General features: G+C 41.1%; 1 long non-coding RNA gene and 1 pseudogene across 2 annotated transcripts; both read left to right on the plus strand.

Moving 5' to 3' along the window:
• The first annotated feature begins 186 nt into the window (after window positions 1–186).
• LOC150039326 (uncharacterized) lies at window positions 187–16,846 on the plus strand. Of its 2 annotated transcripts, none has more exons than XR_016534403.1 (4): window positions 187–253; window positions 8,109–8,172; window positions 14,413–14,576; window positions 15,069–16,846. It is a non-coding gene; the product is annotated as an uncharacterized LOC150039326 (long non-coding RNA). The 2 variants fall into 2 exon arrangements; XR_016534402.1 differs by having other exon boundaries at window positions 205–278.
• On the plus strand, window positions 754–1,798 carry LOC150039327 (SOSS complex subunit B2 pseudogene; annotated as a pseudogene).
• Window positions 16,847–19,638: the final 2,792 nt, after the last annotated feature.

The following is a 19,638-nucleotide window of genomic DNA, read 5'->3' on the forward strand; positions in this document are numbered from 1 at the left end:
TGGCTCTTGCTCAACTGACCTTCCCTCAGAGCCCAGTGAGGATGCCCCTAGCAGCTGGGCTGGCAGCCTGCAGGTGGACTGCAGTCCATGCAAGCCCCGCCCCCGCGGCCCCACCCACCCGCGCTTAGACACGCCCCTCCTGCCCAGAGGACCATGGGAGCTGCTTGCCTGGAATCCCTGTGGAAAGCACAGTTGGAGGCCGAGGGACAGGAGCTCTTGGTAGACCTACTAAAGGAGCATTTGGAGTTTGCTCGTACATTGACTTTAACTTAAAATATGTACTTTAGAATTTAAACGTTTATTTATATATAGTTTACTTATAACTAATAATTTGTTCATTCATTTTGTGGGTAGTGGGTCCTGAACTGGGTTGGGGAAAGGTCTGGGTTTCTTGCTCACGGTTAGTGCTATACCATTTGAGCCACACTACTTATGGCTTTCTGGTGGTTTATTGAAGTCTTATGGACTTTCCTGACTGGGTTGGCTTCAAACCATTATCCTGAAGTCTCGGTCTGCAGAGGAGCTAGGGTTACAGATATGAGCCACTAACAACCGGCTTAAAATATTCTTAATAAATAATTTTGCCCTTTTCCATATCCCATCGTTTCAGTCAAGTGAAAACTTTAAAAAAAGGTTGTTACGATTTTACCCAGAGGATTGATTTGACAATTGTAAATTAAATTGATGAAGAGGTCACCATTGAAATTTATACATCACTTTTTCTATCATAAAAGATTAAAATTTCTGGGTAAAATGGAAAATTATGTTTTCAAGATAGTCAAGACTGTTTTTGTTACAGTTTTAGGTACAGAATATTAACATTTGAAACTAGGCTGTGTACTTGGGCACCTCATTCCTGTAATTCTAGCTATTCAGTAGACTAAGAGCTGAGGATGGTGATTTGAAGCCAGGCCAAGCAGGAACGTCCATAGTTAACCAGTAAAAAGTGAAAAGTGGGGCAGTCGCTGCTTGGGGACGCAGTGGCGCGGGGGCTGCGTTCTGTGCTCAGGGTTCGCTGTCACCGCCCGTCCCTCTCCGGAGCCAGGGCCCGATGGGACGCGCGCCCGTGCGTGTGGCGCGTGACCAAGACCAAAGATGGCCATGAAGTGAGGTCGTGCAAAGTGGCCGATAAAACGGGCAGCATCACCATCTCCGTGTGGGATGAGGTCGGCAGTCTCATCCAGACCGGGGATATCATACGGTTGACCCGAGGATATGCATCTATGTGGAAAGGATGTCTGACACTTTATACTGGAAGAGGTGGTGAACTTCAAAAAATTGGGGAATTTTGTATGGTTTATTCAGAAGTGCCAAATTTCAGTGAACCCAACCCAGATTATAGAGGACAGCAGAACCAAGGGGTAAATAATGAGCTGAAAAATAGTAATACCAGTACAGGTACATTTGGACCAGTGGGAAATGGTGTTCAAACTGGCCCCGAATCAAGGGGATGCCAAATTTCATATTCTGGTAGAAGCAATGGCCGGGGACTGACCTATCCACAGCTATCAGGAGCAACTAATAATCACACAGTCATGACCACAATGAGTAATGGCAGGGATCCTCGGAGGGCCTTTAAAAGTTGACCTATGCCAAATAGTCACATGTAGTTTTTGAACTACATGACCTACTTGAACACATATTGCACTTTTATTTATTGTTAACTGTGAAACGTATGTCCTTTATTAGTTTTCTTTTACATTTTTGGTTTGTTAAGACAAGTGGTTGATTTTTATAGCAAAACTGTTAAGCTACTCAAGTATCCTATTGAAGAGTAAGAGCTCTCTGAGAATTAGGGGCATTTACTTAGAGCAAAACTATTGGATATCCTCTTTAAAAATCTGTACCCATTTTAAGGGTGAGTTACTTGAGATATTAAGCTTTATAGCCTCTGTGAGTCTATCTTCTGTATATGTTTTTGTAATATTTGGCATAAAGTTTAATGGGATATTTTGTTTTAAATCCAGCTGTTTACCAGCTAAAGCAACAACCACCAAAAATGAGAAATTTGATCAATGCTAACAGCCATTTTGACTCCAGGAATAACTGACTATATTAACTGCTATTAAGATTTTCCCTAGCACTGAATCATCTAGAATTCTTGAGTTGCCCCCCTCAATTTATCGTAATTATGGAATAAAAGTAATTATTTTGTAAGAAAGTACATTTTCTGTGCTTTCTGTAATGTGGTACTTTTAACATTTGTTTTTAAAACTACTTATTATGTTGGGGGAAAATTTAAAACTAAGGCCTTAAGTATTTAGTTTTGAAACTACCATGTAAAATATTAAAATGTAGTTTGGAGGAGTTGTAAAATCACAAACATTGATTATTAAAAAAAGTGTAAGTAGATATAATGAAGGTGATTTAAATTGAATCCATGTAGCAATTAGCAGTCTTAAGTTGCCCTGGTAGTTAACAGCCTTCAGTGAAAGTGCTAGGTACTTCCCTTTATTTCAGTTGTGTGTATGTGTCCTAATTTTGGAATAGATTGACATTATAAGCAAAAGTTACATGACTCTCAAGAGTGGGTTGCAGCTTTATTAAAAATTTTAACGTGTACTTTATTTATATGTTACAAATGAGACCCACTTTTACTTTTTATTATATGAGTAGATAGCTAGTAACTTTTTTCCTTTGTTAAAGTTTCGCCTCCTCTTTTGAATAAAACTTGTATTAATATTAAAAGATCTTTCTAATTTTTACTCTTTTCTATGACAACAGTGGAGAGCCTATACATCTTCCTGACATTATAACATTAACCTGGAGACTATTTAGTTTTATATCTGTTGTCTTCCCCCTCCCACTTTTGTTGCTTTTTCCTTCCTACCTCAAATCATACAATAAAGTCATAGCATTTTAAAATTAAAAAAAAAAGTGAAAAGTGGAGGAGAGTGGCTCAAATGGTAGAGCACAAACCTTGAGATAAAAGCTACAAGGCAGCACTTAGGGCCTGAGATTGTGTCTATACCAGCACCTTCCCCACCAAAAGACCACCATAAAACATAAGTTGTGTGACATCTAATTACTATACAGGTCACAAACTCATATTTCTGCCTCCAGAGTAGCTGAGATTAAAAGCATGTGCAGCACATCCAACTTCTCCTTCTTGCTTTCTTTGCTTCCCTCCTTCTCTCCCTCCTTCTTTCCTTCCCTCCCTTCCTCCTTCTTTGCTTCCCTCCCTCCCTCCCTCCTTTCTTTCCTTCCTTCTTTCCTTCCTTTCTCTTTTTTTTCTGTTTGTGAGACAAGGTCTGAGACACAGATAGCCTAGCTAGACTTGAATTCTAGATCCTTCTGTCTCAGCTCTCTGGGAGTTGTTAAGACAGACAAGCTTCACCATACCTGACCTGTTCTTATTGTTACCTACTGTAGTTTAGTTTTTGCCTTTTGTAGGACCTTCTATAAATATATTGCATGGTTTCATATAAAACTTCCAAGATACTTATAAATTATTAATAAACCCTCTGCATTCTTTTTTATATTTTGAAATAGTACTCTATTACATAAACATTCCCCATTTTGTTTATCCATTATCACATTTTATTCATCCATTTATCCCCATATTTATTTATCCATGGACATTGGATTTATTTGTAATTTTGGGTTTGTGATGAATGTAACTGTTATGGATATTCTTTTTCTTTTCCTGTTTTCTCTTTTGGTTTTTTTTTATACAGAGTGGAGTTTGAACTCAGAGGCTTGTGCTTGCCAGGCAAGGTTTGGGATTGATTAATTTTTTGTGGGGGGGAGGTAGTCATGGGGCTTGAACTCGGCCCAGGCACCATCCCTGAGCTCTTTAGCTCAAGGCTACTGCCTTAAGCCAAGCCTCACTTCCCATTTTCTAGATGTTAATTGGAGAAGCATCTCAAGTCCTTTTGTGCTGGGGCTGATTGTGAACCTTGATCTTCAGATCTCAGCATCCTGAGTAGCTAGGATTATAGGCATGATCCACTGTGCTTGGCTTGGGATTGATTAATTTTTTAACTGATTGAGCCATACCCCTAGTTAGGTTTTCTCTTGTGATTGTCTGAATAGAGCCTTCCTTTATCCCAGGCCATCCTGAACCTCTATCCCCCTATTTATGCTTCTAACTGAACTGGGATGACAGCATGAATCACCACGTCCAGCTTTTTATTGTTGAGATGAGGATCGCAGTGCAAATTGAGCTTGGTTTGAAAAGGGTAGGAAACTCTTATCTTCAGTTAACAAGAAGATGGAAAGAACCAAAAAGAACAATTTAGAAGACATGAATAGAGATGAATATGAAGAAAAAGAAAAACTAAAATCATAAAAATTGTCACCATCCAAAAATATTAACCACTAACTTACATCCTTCAATAACCAGATGGTTTGCTGATATATTTGAATGTTAATATGTTCAGAAGATTGCTTCCTAAATACAAGTACTGCTGGGGCCAGCCGGCAGTGAACCAGGGTTCACAAATTGGGATTCCTGAAATAGGGGGCAGGGACTAGGAAAAAATAGAAGAGAGACAAACAGATGGGGTTTGGGAGGGCTACAACCCAAATCAGGAGCCACAGCTTAAGAAGACAGTAGCCCAAGACTGTAGCCCAGTTTATTTCCAGTTCTGACCTTAAATACACTTGTTTAAACTAGGGAACTGCCAGTGGCTACATTCGTACAAACAGTATCAAGTCTCAAATAGGTTGAATGAAAAGCGATCAAGTCCCAAATAGGTTAAATGAGAAGCTATTGACACAGCCCAAAATCATGATAAGAGCTTACTTCCTTGTGTACTCAATTGTGCGGGTCCAAGGTCACTGACCCCACAGTCACGGTTACTGACCCCACAGTCGGTCCCCAACAAAGTACCTATGTGCAGATATAATTATAAAATCTACTGCCTCTTTGTCTGTCTATCTATCTATCTATCTATCTATCTATCTATCTATCTATCTATCACCTGGTACTGGTATTGAGACTTGAACTCAGGTCTTGTCTTCCTGCTTTCCTTTTTTCCCCAATGTATTCCTGGGTGCTATGATTCTGTATATCAGGAAGTTGTGTCTAGACATAGGTGTTTGGATTACTGGTCAGTGGGTCCACATCCTAAAAAGACATATTGGTTGTACATGATCATATATATGAGCCCTTGTATTCATGTGCTTTTTGTTTCACATACATGCTTCTCACATTTTCCTGTCCCATTGCTGCTAAGAGAGGAAGTACAAGCATCTTGTCAGAATGTGATCCCTACATCTCCCCATGGCTCATTGCTCATCCCATTATTCTGCAGACTTCTTCCTTTGTTCTTTTAAAGAAGTATGCTGCTCAGTCCTCTGAGGCTGCAAGTCTAACAACACAAACTGCAGAAAAGGCACTAGTGTTAAGTGAGGAATCCAATTAAGTTCTAAAATGTTAGTTGACAGAAATTTGTAGTCATCTTCTTTTGAACCACAATCCTCAGATCTCAGCCTCCTGAGTAGCTAGCATTCATTACAGGCATGAGCCACTGTGCCCAGCAAGAAATTTTCTTCTTAATGCAAATCAAAATAACATTGAGATTTCACCTCACCCCAGTTAGAATGGCCATTATCAAAAAATCAAATAACAACAGACGCTGGTGGGAATATGGCCAGAAGGAAGTGCTACTATACTGTTGGTGAGAGTGTAAATCCTTCAACCACTCTGGAAAGCAGTATGGCAATTCCTCAAAAGACTAAACCTAGAGTTCCCCTATGACCCAGCAATTCCCCTCCCTGTCATTTACCCAATAGTCCAGAAACAAGGCCATACAAAAGCTACTAGCACAACAATGTTCATCGCAGCATTATTTAACATAGCTAAGATATGGAACCAACCCAGATGCCCCTCAATATATGAATGGATCAAGAAGATGTGGTATTTATACACAATGGAATTCTATACTGCCATCAGAAAGAATGACATCACCCTGTTTGTAAGGAAATGGAAAGACTTGTGGAAAAAAAGCATATTAAGTGAAGCCAGACCCAAAGGAACATAGGCTCCCTTTGTAATAATTAGTACACATCTACGCATCTCCTGGCAGAGATCAAAAGCTCAAAAGCTAAGTGCATCTGACCATATAGGATGAAACTAAACAAAATGAACTCTAGGATATGGAAACAGAGGTTTATCTTTGTGATTGTTGTTATGAAGTTATTTCTTTTCTCTTTTTTTTCCCTTGTGGTTAATTTTATGTGGTTACTGTATCTGACTTTGTTACCTGGTGTATTGTATATATGTTTGTATACATGGTGTATTTGAAAAAGAGAAGGGAAGGAAGAAAACAAGATGATTGGGAGGGGGTGGGGGAAGGGGGAGGGGAACAAAAACATGAGAAGGGGTATCAATGTTGAAGAAGTAATATTCCCACTATCTGATGGATGTAACTGTAACCTTTGTATACATTATCCTGAAGATAAAATGCAATAAAAACAAAAAAGAAAATTTTCTACTTAACAGATTGACTGTTACATTAAATGGTCAATCAAATGATAGATAATAAAGGTAAGCTTAGAAGGTAGATCCAAGGAATAATTACAATAGCATATTGAATTTGCCTTTTTCTTTATAGGTCAAAAGTTACCTTGTAAATTGACCATTTTTTATCATCAAATTCTATGAATGCCACAGAATGGGGTTCCTTAATGAGTTTCAATAGGGCTTACAGGAGGAAGGAAATGATAATGAAGCTCACTCAGAGACAATGTACTAGATCCAGGAAAACAAAGTTTGTGTATAGAAATGGCTATGGGAAAATGAAGAACAACATTTTTTTCCTAGAAATGTAATAAATTATTCCCTTAGGTGTCACGCTTAATGTTGAGAAAGCTATTTGGAAAGAGTCTGATCACTGGACCAAAATACAATCTTAATTCTTCATGCTCACAAGGCCATTCCTTTCTCATCTTGTCAGGGAAAATAAGACAGTATAAAACTCCTTACCAGCAGGAAAGGGAAAAACCATCTAAGGAAATATTGTCCATTCTGAGAGTTATAGATACAGTGAAAATTTGATAAAGAATTAAGCTAACCTCAAAGAATGTTAGTGTGGGCATCTAGGAGGAAAAGGAATCCTTAATGAAGGTTACAAATGGTAGACTAAGTCTTTAATGAGGAAAAGACTTGCCAAAGTAATAGAAGAAATACTTTGGGAAAATACCTATTGTTGAGGTGAAAGAAATTGGAACAAGGTGTTTATAGGTTATTCATGTGAAGTACACAATAACGTGCACCTTAAATTTGCTCATTTTGGTGTTTTTTTTTTTTTTGCCAGTCCAGGGTGTGGACTCAGGGCCTGAGCACTGTTATGTGGTAACTAGGAATTGAACCTGGGTCTTCATGCATGCTAGGCAAGCACTCTACCACCAGACCAAACTCCCAGCCCCTCATTTTGATATTTTTAATGGCAGTCCTGGTGCTTGAACTCAGAGCTTGGGCACTGTCTTGAACTTTCTCAAGGCTAATATTCTACCACTTGTGCCACAGCACCACTTCTGGCTTTTTCTATGTACATGGTACCAAGAAATTGAACCCAGGGCTTCTTGCATGCTAGGCAAGCACTCTACCATGAGGCTATACTCCCAGCCCTCATTTTGGTATTTTGTGCCTCTCTCTCTCTGTCTCTCTGTCTCTCTCTCTTTGTCTCTCTGTCTCTGTCTCTGTCTTTTGCCAGTCCTGGGGCTAGAACTCACAGCTTGGGCATTGTTCTTGGGCTTTCTCAAGGCTAGCACTATATCACCTGAGCCACATCACCATTTCCAGCTTTTTTTCGGTGTATGGGATGCTGAGGAATTGAACCTAGGGCTTCATACATGCTATGTGAGCACTAGACCATTAGAATACTACTGCTCCCAATTCCAGCCCTACTGTTTCTTTTTATTCTGCTAGCTTACTTGTGTCAAATTAATAACCAAAATGTTTCTGTGTGTGCATCTTACATGATACTCAGTATATATTTAAATGATGAAGATCTAGGTCATTGAAGTAATACCTGAAGGAAAAATAAAAGTATTCCAATAAGAATTACATTGAACACTTGAGGAAATATACTTTTGTTATTTCTTATTTAAGGATCAGTGTTTCTTTTGCTGTAAATACCATGATTTATCTGACTTTACAGGATGTGACTCAGTATATTGCATCAGAAGAGCAAGACAGTTGTGAGGAAACATATCCATCCTTTGGTATGTTCATTATTTATATTCTATCTTCTCGTATAAGTGGGTTTTGTATTTTCAATAATATAGCCAAAGGAATTTACTTCCAAGACTACCCTGAAAAATTAATAGGTCAAATCAGCAACTGCTATAATTATTTTTGCAAGTATGAGTACTTACTAAAACACTTAAGAAATATCAGCATCATATTAAGTATGATCTTTAGAGTTATGCTCAAAATGTGTGATTGATTTGTGCTTCTGATAATAAATATGCCTCATGTGATAAAACTTTAAATCCAAATCAAAGACTGACTAATTAGTCAGAATTAAGAATCCTATTTTGTCATTAACCCTTAGCTTCTTATCAAAGGGAAATAATTCTTAATGGCTCCCAATTCATAATTTCATATTAAAATCATTAATGCCAAAGACTGGAACAGAAATATATCATGTGGTATGCGTACCTTCAATGAGTGGATTGAGGGAGAGAAGAGTCTGACATGTATCTGAAGGAGATGATTGGGAAGGGTGCTGAATATTACAAAAAAAAACAGAATATTTCATTTTAATGAATTGGATCAGAAAATACAACCACATTTTTATAGACTGATATAAATATAGCTTAGCATAGATTCACACTGGACTTTCTGCTGTGAGTATACACAGATGAAAGACCATGTATAGACTATAACCAAGTGGAAGAAAACCATTAATCCATATATCCAATAGAAACTTAGAAATCATGGCTTCATGCCATGTTAAAATTGTGTTGTGTATTCAAAACTGAATCAGTTTCCCTTTCTGAATAGTTACCTATGGAGACACCATCAGGAAACAAACCATGCATGTTTGCATTGTATTGACATGACAGAGAAGGAATCTGTCAGCAAAGAATTTTTAGCTCTAGAACCCCTTCCAGTGAAGATGTTGAGAAGGATTTACATTTCCTTTGTTCCTGAGATGGAAGCCAGAAGGAAGAAAATTCCCTACTCAGACAACAGGTTCCCTAATATGACATTGATCCTCCATGGAAAGAAAGCTGACAGACGAGTGAATCTCTAGGAGGATCATCATCCAGGGAGACGAGCAGAGCACGCCTACATTCATCATTTTATCCTGACAGTCAGGGGCTGAGCAGGTGTCAGCTAGAAAGATACTATTATCCTGGCATCTACATTGTTATAATGAACAGAAAGGAATGACAGCGGGAGGACAAGGAGATTTCTCACATTTAAGAAGCAGCTCTTCTTGGGCTAGGAGTTTGGCCTAGTGGTAGAGTGCTTGCCTAGCATGCATGAAGACCAGGATTTGATTCCTTGGTGCCACATACACCCAAGTGGTGCTTTGCCTCAAGTGGTAGAGAACTAACCTTGAGGAAAAAGCCTAAAGACAGTGCTCAGGCCCTGAGTTCATGCCCCAGGACTAGCAAAAAAAAAAGAAGTAACTCTTCTTACCATATACAGCTTATACTTTTGTTAATCAGGAGGCTGGGAATTAGTAGGTCCAGGTTCAAAGCCAACCCATCACAAAAGTCTGGGAGACTCCCTATCCACAATAAGTAGTAAAAAAAAAAGGAGGCAGACAGTGTACCTCATGAGGTAAAGGCCAAGTGTGGTATAGAAAGGCGAGAAAGGGTAAGAGAGGCCCTCAGTTTAAAGGCTGAAACCAGCTAAATCTGAAATCCAAAGAAAGAAAGATAAAGGGATTAAGCAAGCAACTGTCCTTTTGCCTTTTTTTTAAAGCTTATTATACTTTTTTTATTCACAGAGGAAAGCTGTAAATGGTATTTTCTTCTGTTTTTGGCTGGTGGGCTTGGATTCTGGGCTTGGGTGCTGTCCCTTAGCATTTCAGTTTAAGGCTACTGCCCTACCCCTTGGCCACAGTGCCATTTCCCATTTCCTAGTGGTTAATTGGACAGAAGAGTCTCACAGTCTTCAGGGTCTTTAGTGCCTGATCTGGCTTTGAATAGAAATTCTCAGATCTCAGACTCCTGAATAGCTAAGATTACAGGCATGAGACACTGTGCTTGGCTGTAGTTCCTTCCTTCCTTTCTTTCTTTCATTCATTCTTTCTTTTTTCTTTCTTTCTTTCTTTCTTTCTTTCTTTCTTTCTTTCTTTCTTTCTTTCTTTCTTTCTCTTTTCTTCCTTTTTGTTTTTTGCCGGGCTTACGACTTGAACTCAGGGCCTGAATACTGTCCTTATGTTCTCAAGGACAGTGTTCTAGCCCTTGAGCCACAGCACCACTTCGACCTTTTTCTACGTATGTGATACCGAGGAATCAAACATGACACATGATATGGGATAGGCAAGCACTCTTACCAATAGGTCAAACTCCTGGCTCAAATATAGTATTTAAAGCTAATGTACAATCTAAAATATATCAACAACTCAAAAAATTGAATCACTCCAAAACTAATCTCCAAAGTAACAACCATCCCATTAAAAAATGGGCCAAAGACTTAAAGAGAGTCTTCTCTGAACAAGAAACAAAAATGGCCTATAGACACATGAAGAAATGCTCAACATCTCTGGTCATAAATGAAATGCAAATCAAAACAACTCTAAGATTCCACCTCACTCCAGTTAGAATGGCCAGGATCAGGAAAACGAATAATAACAGATGCTGGAGGGGATATGGCCAGGAGGGATCACTACTACACTGTTGGTGGGAGTGCAAACTCGTTCAACCACTATGGAAAGCAGTGTGGCAGTGCCTCAAAAGGCTAAACATAGAACTCCCCTATGACCCAGCAATTCCACTACTTGGCATTTACCCAACCATCCAGAAACAAGGGAATACTAAATCCACTAGCACAACAATGTTCGTTGCAGCACTATTCACCATACCAAAGATATGGAACCAACCTAGATGTCCCTCAGTTGATGAGTGGATCAACAAGTTGTGGTATTTGTACACAATGGAATTCTATGCTGCTGTCAGAAAGAATGACATCGCCCCATTTGATAGGAAATGGAAAGACTTAGAAAAAATCATATTAAGTGAAGTAAGCCAGACTCAAAGGAACTTAGGCTCAATGGTTTCCCTCATTCATCATAATCAGTAGAAACCTTGGGCTCTACTAGCAGAGATCTGCAATAGAGCAAAATCTTGATACGTAAGGCCATATAGTATGAAGCTAATTGAAAGGACCACCAGGATATTGAAACAAAAGCCATATAATGAATGATTGTTGTCCTTAATGTACTATGTTGTCTCTCATCTCCTTTGCTGTCCCTTGGGTACCTCATATTGTTACAGTATCTCACTTTGTTATCTGATATATTGAATTTATTTGTATTTGGTTATTTGAAATTTGATAGGGAAGGGGGGAAAACCAAGACAGGTGGGGGGTGTGGGGGGGAGGGTAATGGGTACCAAGACATGTGAAAGGGTATCAATGTATGTGAATTAATGCACCTTCTATCTGGCAAATATTATGTAACCCTTTTATTAATTACAATAAAAAATTAAAAAAAGAAAAAAAAATAAAGCTAATGTACAGAAGAAAATTTCCATTGAACTCTCTCACAGGAAAATACTTGTTTTTCTTCTTGTTGGTGTTGCTTGTTGGTGATGATCCTATGGCTTTAACTCAGAGCTGGGCACCTACATGTTTTTGCTCCTGGTTAGCACTTTCCCATTTGGGCCACAGCTCCACTTCTAGTTTTTTGGAGGTTTGTTGGAGATAAGTCCCATAGACTTTGATTCCTAAGCTGATTTCAAGCAGGGATTCTGAGACCTCAGCCTCCTGAGTAGTTAAGATTACTGGTGTGAGCCACCAGAGCCCAGCTGATGATACTTTTTCTTTTGCTTAATTCAGTATTAGGATCCCTCTGATTATATCAATATCATCTTTTGAGACATAAGCAATTTTTCTTCTAGAAAGTGTTTTCATATTTTATTTCTAGCCCAGTGAAGATATTAGTACTTAAAATATGTATTTGATACTCAACTATAGTAGTTTAAGTTAAATAAAGAATAAACACAAATATAAAAGCTCTGATTTTCTCTGTATGATGACTTCAGTGTGCAAGATGGAGTTTTAATATCTGTGAAAACTACTTTTATTTCCTCTGGCATCTGTTAAACCACATCTTGTAATTTTTGGGGGGTGGGTCATGGGTCTTGAACTGGGACTGGGCACTGTCCCTGAGCTCTTCAGCTCAAGTTTACCACCCTACCCTAGGTGTTGTCCTTGAGTTCTTCAGCTTCCCTACTCTTGAGCCAAGCCCCACTTCCCGCTTTCTAGAGATTAATTGAAGATAAAGTGTCTCAAGCCCTTTTGTGCTGGGGCTGGCTTTGAACCCTGATCCTCACATTTCAGCCTCCTGAGTAGCTAGGAGCTGATGTAAACACCTGAGAGTCTTTTATTGCAAGCTTGAGCCTGGGCTCCTAATCATCAGCCACACAGCAGGTTAGAATTGAGAGCCCCGACCCTTCAGTTAGCAGGGTTTTTTTAGTAATTTGACCATAAGGCACAAGCTGGCCATATGCAAGAGGCCAATAAAATTGTAACATTTCCACCTGGTTTCTTGCCTTTGTTCTTCTGTCAGGAATTTACAGCCCACAGCTTACTCAGGAAATTAGGGGGAAATCTAGAGAGGGGTCTCTTCAGTCTACTAGATTCCTTCTTTTTTTTTTGCCAGTCTTGGGCTTTGAGCTCAGGGCCTGAGCACTGTCCTTGGACTTTCTCAAGGCTAGAGCTCTATCACTTGAGCTTCAGCACCACTTCTGGCTTTTTTGTATATATGTATGTTGTAACGAGGAATTGAACCCGGGTCTTCGTGCATGCTAGGCAAGCACTCTACCACTAGGCCAAACTCCTAGCCCTAGATTCCTTCTTAGAGAGGATACTTTCTGGCACTAATTTGATCACTGTGTGTGTGTGTGTAGTAAGGCTTGAAATCCAATCCTCAAAACTTGCTTGGTTGTTTACTTATGGCTGACTCTGTACCACTTGATCCTCTACTTTCTAGTTTTTTGATGACTAACTGAAGGTAAAGTTCTTCTATATTTACCTACCCCTGGTAGCTATGAACCAAGATCCTCTGAGCCTCTTGAGTAAATAGGATTATAAGAGATGAACTACTGGCATGCATATCTATTGGCATGGGGTTTCTTTCTTTTATTCACTTGTAAGAAATGTCAGAGGAAAACAAATGACTTGTAATTAGGACTACTCAGATAAAACACTGATGTTTAACACATGGGTTAACATTCGCTATGCTCATCAACCTTTCGTATGATTTCAAACTTTTATCTCTGTAATGTGTAATTAGATTTCTTGAGCCCTATTTTTGGCAATAATTAGACCACTTACAAGAAAGTTGGTTCTTCCTCTCTTGGTTTTATAAATTTTTGGATATTTCAGGGCAGGATTTATGGAGTGTTAATTTTGCCCTGCTGTAGCAAGGCATCTCTGATGTCCTCTGTTCTGTAAAGACATCACTTCCTGGCAGTGTGTGAACAATAGGTACTTTCCTGTCATTTCTTCATGTGTTTTATTCCTCAATGTCAGGCTCCTTTCTGAACACACGTGATCCACTGCTCCGTTACATATGCAAGGGGGTCCTGTGTAGCTCTCCTGGATTTCTCTCATACCACTCTGAACGCTCCAGTGCGCTGTCACGTGACACTCATCCTCCTCGCTTCCATCAGCCTGTTTTACTCACCATTGCATCTTGGGAACTTGGAGTATGCACCACCTAGCTCCCTTCTTTCTTTGCCTTGGTCTGTGCATTCACTGACTCCATTCTCTCAAATAGGTTGTCTTCAAAGTGCTTTAATGTGGTTTGCTTGAATACTTTTGGATTGGCTTCATACAGAAACAGAGCTCAGTGCAGCTTACTCCACCTTAGGTAGAAACAGACTGCCATGAAGCATCAGTAAATATTGTAGACTGGATAAATGCCAGTTCATAGTCTCTCTTCTTGCTTCCTTTTTAGTGTTTAGCTATCAATGTAGCTATTTTCTTTCTGGAAAGTACTGCTGTGCCTAAAGAAGGTCAATTCCTAGGAGAAAATGCATTTTATTCCAGCATCTAGTGAATCGATAGTGGCCATTTTTCTGCCTTTCCATTGCCCTAGTCTCTAAGCTAACCCAGAACAAGGATGTAACTCATCTACCTACAGATCTTCATGTAGTTGTTTCATGAAGTAGAACCTCTTTATGCACTTGGACAGAGAGTGGATGTGAAAATATGTGTTCCTTTATAATAAAAAAATAACCCAACCTGACATAGCTTTTTCCCTTGTTTTCTTTCAGGTTGGTTATTTCAGCCAGAATGCACTTCATTCATATGTAAAATACATATGAGAATATGCTTGGGAAATATGTTGAGATGCCAAGACAAGGAGCAAAAAAAAGCAAAGAATATGTTATCACAGTTACAGTGTGAAGAACAGGAAGGAGAATTTTGTCATTTTGAGGTAAATGCCTATCTATATGTAGTGTTTGACAGTTTGGGACAAGTTAGTTTACTACTGATACATGTAATGATTAAAGGCATATTTCTTAAATCACAATTTTAATGACTTCCTAAAAGGAGAATATACTGAGATCTCATTGTAAAGCAAAACATTTTGAATATGCTATTTGTTGATACTGCCAGAAAAAATATTCTGTATATAAATAATTTTATATGTTTCTATTTAATTACTTTCAACAAATATTTTATGTATAGGATTATAAAATTAAAACATGAGTTTGATCAATATCTCAAAAATATTCATAGAAAGAATCTTCATTCACAGCTCCTCAGCACTCAGCCATGTTATGACATATTTCCAATATTACTAACACTATGGATGCAAAGGCATTTTTCATTTATTCTTTTGTTCTGGTTCTCAGAAATGCAAGTTCCTTAGGAGTTCTTTATTGACTAATGAAATGCTGGTATTTCTCCTTGGCAAACTTCACAGGACTGTGGACAGCATGAAGGAGGCCATTGAAGGAATTTCCTTGGTGATTGCACACACTCAGTCTCTTGCCCATACTCCTGTCACAAGGCCTAGCAGCGAGGGCTAGTCTACAGAAAAACTTCCACATGTTGCAGAATTGAAGGGAAGTTTCTCTCCTGGAGAAAACCATGTGACTTCTTCCTCAAATGCATACACTTCAGTTGAGAGCCTGGACCAGTACCTGAGCAGGGTCAGTTGCGTCAATGTTTTCCACTGGCTTGCGGTATTTGAATGATTATTCTTCAGTTTTTGACATCCTGACTTGTTTGACTGCCTTGTATGTATTCAGTTAAGATTGCTACCATTCAGTGTTCATAAAAGAATTGGAGATCTTGGCATTTTTAAAACCTCTAGGTCTCATTCTGAATTGCTACAGGTTTTTTTTTTTTGTTTTTTGGTCATGGGACTGGGTGTTGTCCCTGAGCCCTTTCAGCTCAAAGCTAAAGCTCTTGCCCTACCCTGGAGCCCCAGCGCCACTTCCGATTTTGTAGTCGTTAATTTGAGATAAGAGTCTCATTGACTTTAGAGCCTGAGCTGGATTTGAACCGTGATCCTCAGATCTCAACTTCCTGAGTAGCTAAGATTACAGGCACGAGCCATGGTGCCTGGCCAGCTGTTTTTGTTTGTTTGTTATTGTTATGTCTTTTTTGTTCACAGTGGGGCTTCCAGTATCCTCCATACTTGTGTTCTCCATTCGTGGGATAATTTCAACAGTTGCTCTGACTTTATTAATGTTTATCAGATAGTATACTGAAGAGCATTTTATACATGTCCCATACCTTCTCTTGTCATATCCTCACTCCCCACTGCTGCCCTTACCGCAAAAGGTCCTCTTGTACATTCCTATTATTCATCTTTAAAGTCTAGATTTACAAAATGGAGAGAAAATGTGACATTTGGCTCTCAGTGTGATGTATTTGGCTTAGCATGATGAGTTCTCCTATCCATTGTCCCCATAATGATTTCACTCCATTTTTAGAGCAGACTCATTCCTCATTTTGTCCACATATAGCAGTTTTGTATATACTCATTGATGAGTAGGCAATAGTTTTGATTCCTGTGTTTCAACATTTTTGTTGTTGTTGTTGTGAGACCAGAACTCTGGGCCTGGGCTCTTTCCCTGAGCTCTTCAGCTCAAGGCTAGGGCTCTAACACTTTGAGCTTCAATGCCACTTCCGTTTTTCTGGTGATCAATTGGAGAGTACTGTGCCATGTATTTCCTGCCTATGCTACTTTGAACTGTGATCCTCAGATCTCGTCTCCTGACTAGTGAAGATTACAGGCGAGAGCCACTGGTGTCCAGCTTCAACTCTTTTGAATAGTGCTAAAATAGGCACAAAGGTACGATGAGAAAAGTTATGTTTTGTGTGACTTGACTCCATAAGGATATGGAAATTAGCATATTTTAAGTTTCTGTGGAAGCGGCATCTGAACTGGTTTGGAAATGAACACTGCTGTTGAGACACATCACTGGTCATGCTCACCACCTGCGTGATTTCACCTCACAAAACCTGATTGTCCTGCACCATCTCAAGCTTACCCTCCATGCTGGAGCTCATATGCTTACAATTGAATGTCAGCAAATAATTTTATGGACCTGTAAACTTTAAAAATGAACTCTGTTTCATGAATAAAATTGTGTCAATAAAATTTTGTTCAAACACAAAATCTTTTTCTATGTGGTTTTGTTATTGTAATATATAGTGGGTTTACAGTTATATTTGCCAGATAGTAGGCGCATTACTTCTCACACACTGATACTCCTCAGGTTTTCGTCCTCATTCCCCTTCCCCACCCGATCATCTTGTTTTATCCCCTTCCATTTCTTATTTCAAATAAACAAATAAACGTATGTACATTATGCCTGGCAACAAAGTCAGATATTGTAATGATATGAGATTAACCAAAGGGCAACAAAAGAGAAGAGAAATAACATAGTACATTAAGAACAATAATCACACAAGATAAAGCTCTTGTTTCCATATTCTGGAGATCCTTTCATTTAGCCTCATCCTATATGGCCTTATGTATCTAGGTTTTGTGCGATTGTAATCCTCTACCAGGAGAATCCTAGGTGCAAACACAAAATCTCTAAATTGTAATTTTCTTGACCACACTTTCACATTAATTTTTTTAAATAACATTTATTGCTGTAAGTCTTTTGGGTGTGATGGTAGATTTCACTTAAGTTCTAAGCAAATAATTGGATTTTACTATGCTACAGGTCAAACTTCCTGTGCCACACTTGTGAGCTCTATACCTTTGTCTTTAAATTCTCACTGTCTTGCCATCACTAGAATGCCTGCTGGATAAGTGAATATTAATAACTTCTATGTTAGGTATTGTGGGAAACCAATATGAGTCTGGGGTCTAACAGAGTTATACTCGAAAGGCCTATATTGAGGACAAAGAGTGAAGAGTACAATCTGCCTGCCTTTATGCAAGGGTGGAGTAACCTTTTTGCCTAAATTCTCACAGGTCATGACAATGTGCTTTGAAAGTATTCCCAGACTTGTTTGGTTACCCTACCCTCCAGGAGATAGATTTGCTAAGAATAACTTGATAGTTGAGACTGGATGATTCTTTATACAAACAATAAGTCTTCTGAGAATTCTTCTTAATATTCAAGTATTGAACTGCAGAGGAAGATGGGTCACAAGACCACCTGAGGGAGACATGTCTGGAGGCAGCAGCTGCTGCTCCACCTTGAAACCGGCCACTCCCACCATTGGCTGTGTGTCCCAGGTGGGCTGTTCAGCACCCAGGGAGGAACCAAGATCATCTAGGGCTGCAAATTCCCGATGCAGTGAGGGAAATCACCTGTGCCCAAAATTCACCTCAGGGAGCTGCCAGCCATTCCTGGGGTCACTGAAAGGCAGGACAGATAAGTAGGCATGGGCTTCTGCTGGGGCCTTGGGGAGGGTCCACCCGAAGACAGGACCTGGACTGGACGTGGACCTGCTCTGGGGCGGGTCTACCTGAAGACAGGGCCTCTATTGGATGTTGACTTGCTCTGGGGCGGGTCTACAGGAAAACAGGACCTGTATTGGACGGGGACTTGCTCTGGGGGCGGGTCTACAGGAAAACAGGACCTGTATTGGACGTGGACTTGCTCTGGGGCGGGTCTTCCTGAAGACAGGACCTGGACTGGACATGGACTTGCTCTGGGGCGGGTCTTCCTGAAGACAGGACCTGGACTGGACGTGGACTTGCTCTGGGGGCGGGTCTACCTGAAGACAGAACCTGGACTGGACGTGGACTTGCTCTGGGGCAGGTCTTCCTGAAGACAGGACCTGGACTGGACGTGGACTTGCTCTGGGGGCGGGTCTACCTGAAGACAGGACCTGGACTGGACGTGGACTTGCTCTGGGGCGGGTCTACCTGAAGACAGGACCTGGACTGGACGTGGACTTGCTCTGGGGCGGGTCTACCTGAAGACAGGACGTGGACTGGACGTCGACTTGCTCTGGGGCGGGTCTACCTGAAGACAGGACCTGGACTGGACGTGGACTTGCACTGGGGGCAGGTCTACCTGAAGACAGGACCTGGACTGGACGTGGACTTGCTCTGGGGCGGGTCTACCTGAAGACAGGACCTGGACTGGACGTGGACTTGCTCTGGGGCGGGTCTTCCTGAAGACAGGACCTGGACTGGACGTGGACTTGCTCTGGGGCGGGTCTACCTGAAGACAGGACCTGGACTGGACGTGGACTTGCTCTGGGGCGGGTCTTCCTGAAGACAGGACCTGGACTGGACGTGGACTTGCTCTGGGGGCGGGTCTTCCTGAAGACAGGACCTGGACTGGACGTGGACTTGCTCTGGGGCGGGTCTACCTGAAGACAGGGCCTGGACTGGACGTGGACTTGCTCTGGGGCGGGTCTACCTGAAGACAGGGCCTGGACTGGACGTGGACTTGCTCTGGGGCGGGTCTACCTGAAGACAGGACCTGGACTGGACGTGGACTTGCTCTGGGGCGGGTCTTCCTGAAGACAGGACCTGGACTGGACGTGGACTTGCTCTGGGGCGGCTCTACCTGAAGACAGGACCTGGACTGGACGTGGACTTGCTCTGGGGCGGGTCTACCTGAAGACAGGACCTGGACTGGACGTGGACTTGCTCTGGGGCGGAGCCTCAACCAGGATGTCACCGATGCAGCCTCAGCTGGATGCTGGGACACTGGGAACATTCACTTCCTGGTCCTGACGGCCATTTCCTCCAGCTGCACCTAGGGGACTAAGTTCTGTCCCCATGGCCTTCCTGGGGAAGGAGTGGCAGGACTCCTTTTCACCCTCGGGTTTCCCGGCAGCCCGGGTCACCTGTCCTGCCAGCCGTTTTGAAGCGGCCTGGAGCCCACGAGCACCGGGCAGCGGCCTGTGTGGGAGGCCCGGCCCGCGGGTCCACTTGGGCTGTCAGAGCCCAGGCTGCAGAAGAGGTGACCGCTGCTCGTGGAACCTCCATCCTACAGGGGCTGCCGGGCTGGCCGAGTGGTGGGGCCAAAGGCCCAGACTTGCTGTTCTCCAGGCCTAGGAGA

The sequence above is a fragment of the Megascapheus bottae genome, unplaced genomic scaffold (assembly GCF_031878675.1).
Source record: "Megascapheus bottae isolate mThoBot1 unplaced genomic scaffold, mThoBot2.hap1 HAP1_SCAFFOLD_40, whole genome shotgun sequence".
NCBI classification, from domain to species: Eukaryota; Metazoa; Chordata; class Mammalia; order Rodentia; family Geomyidae; genus Megascapheus; species Megascapheus bottae.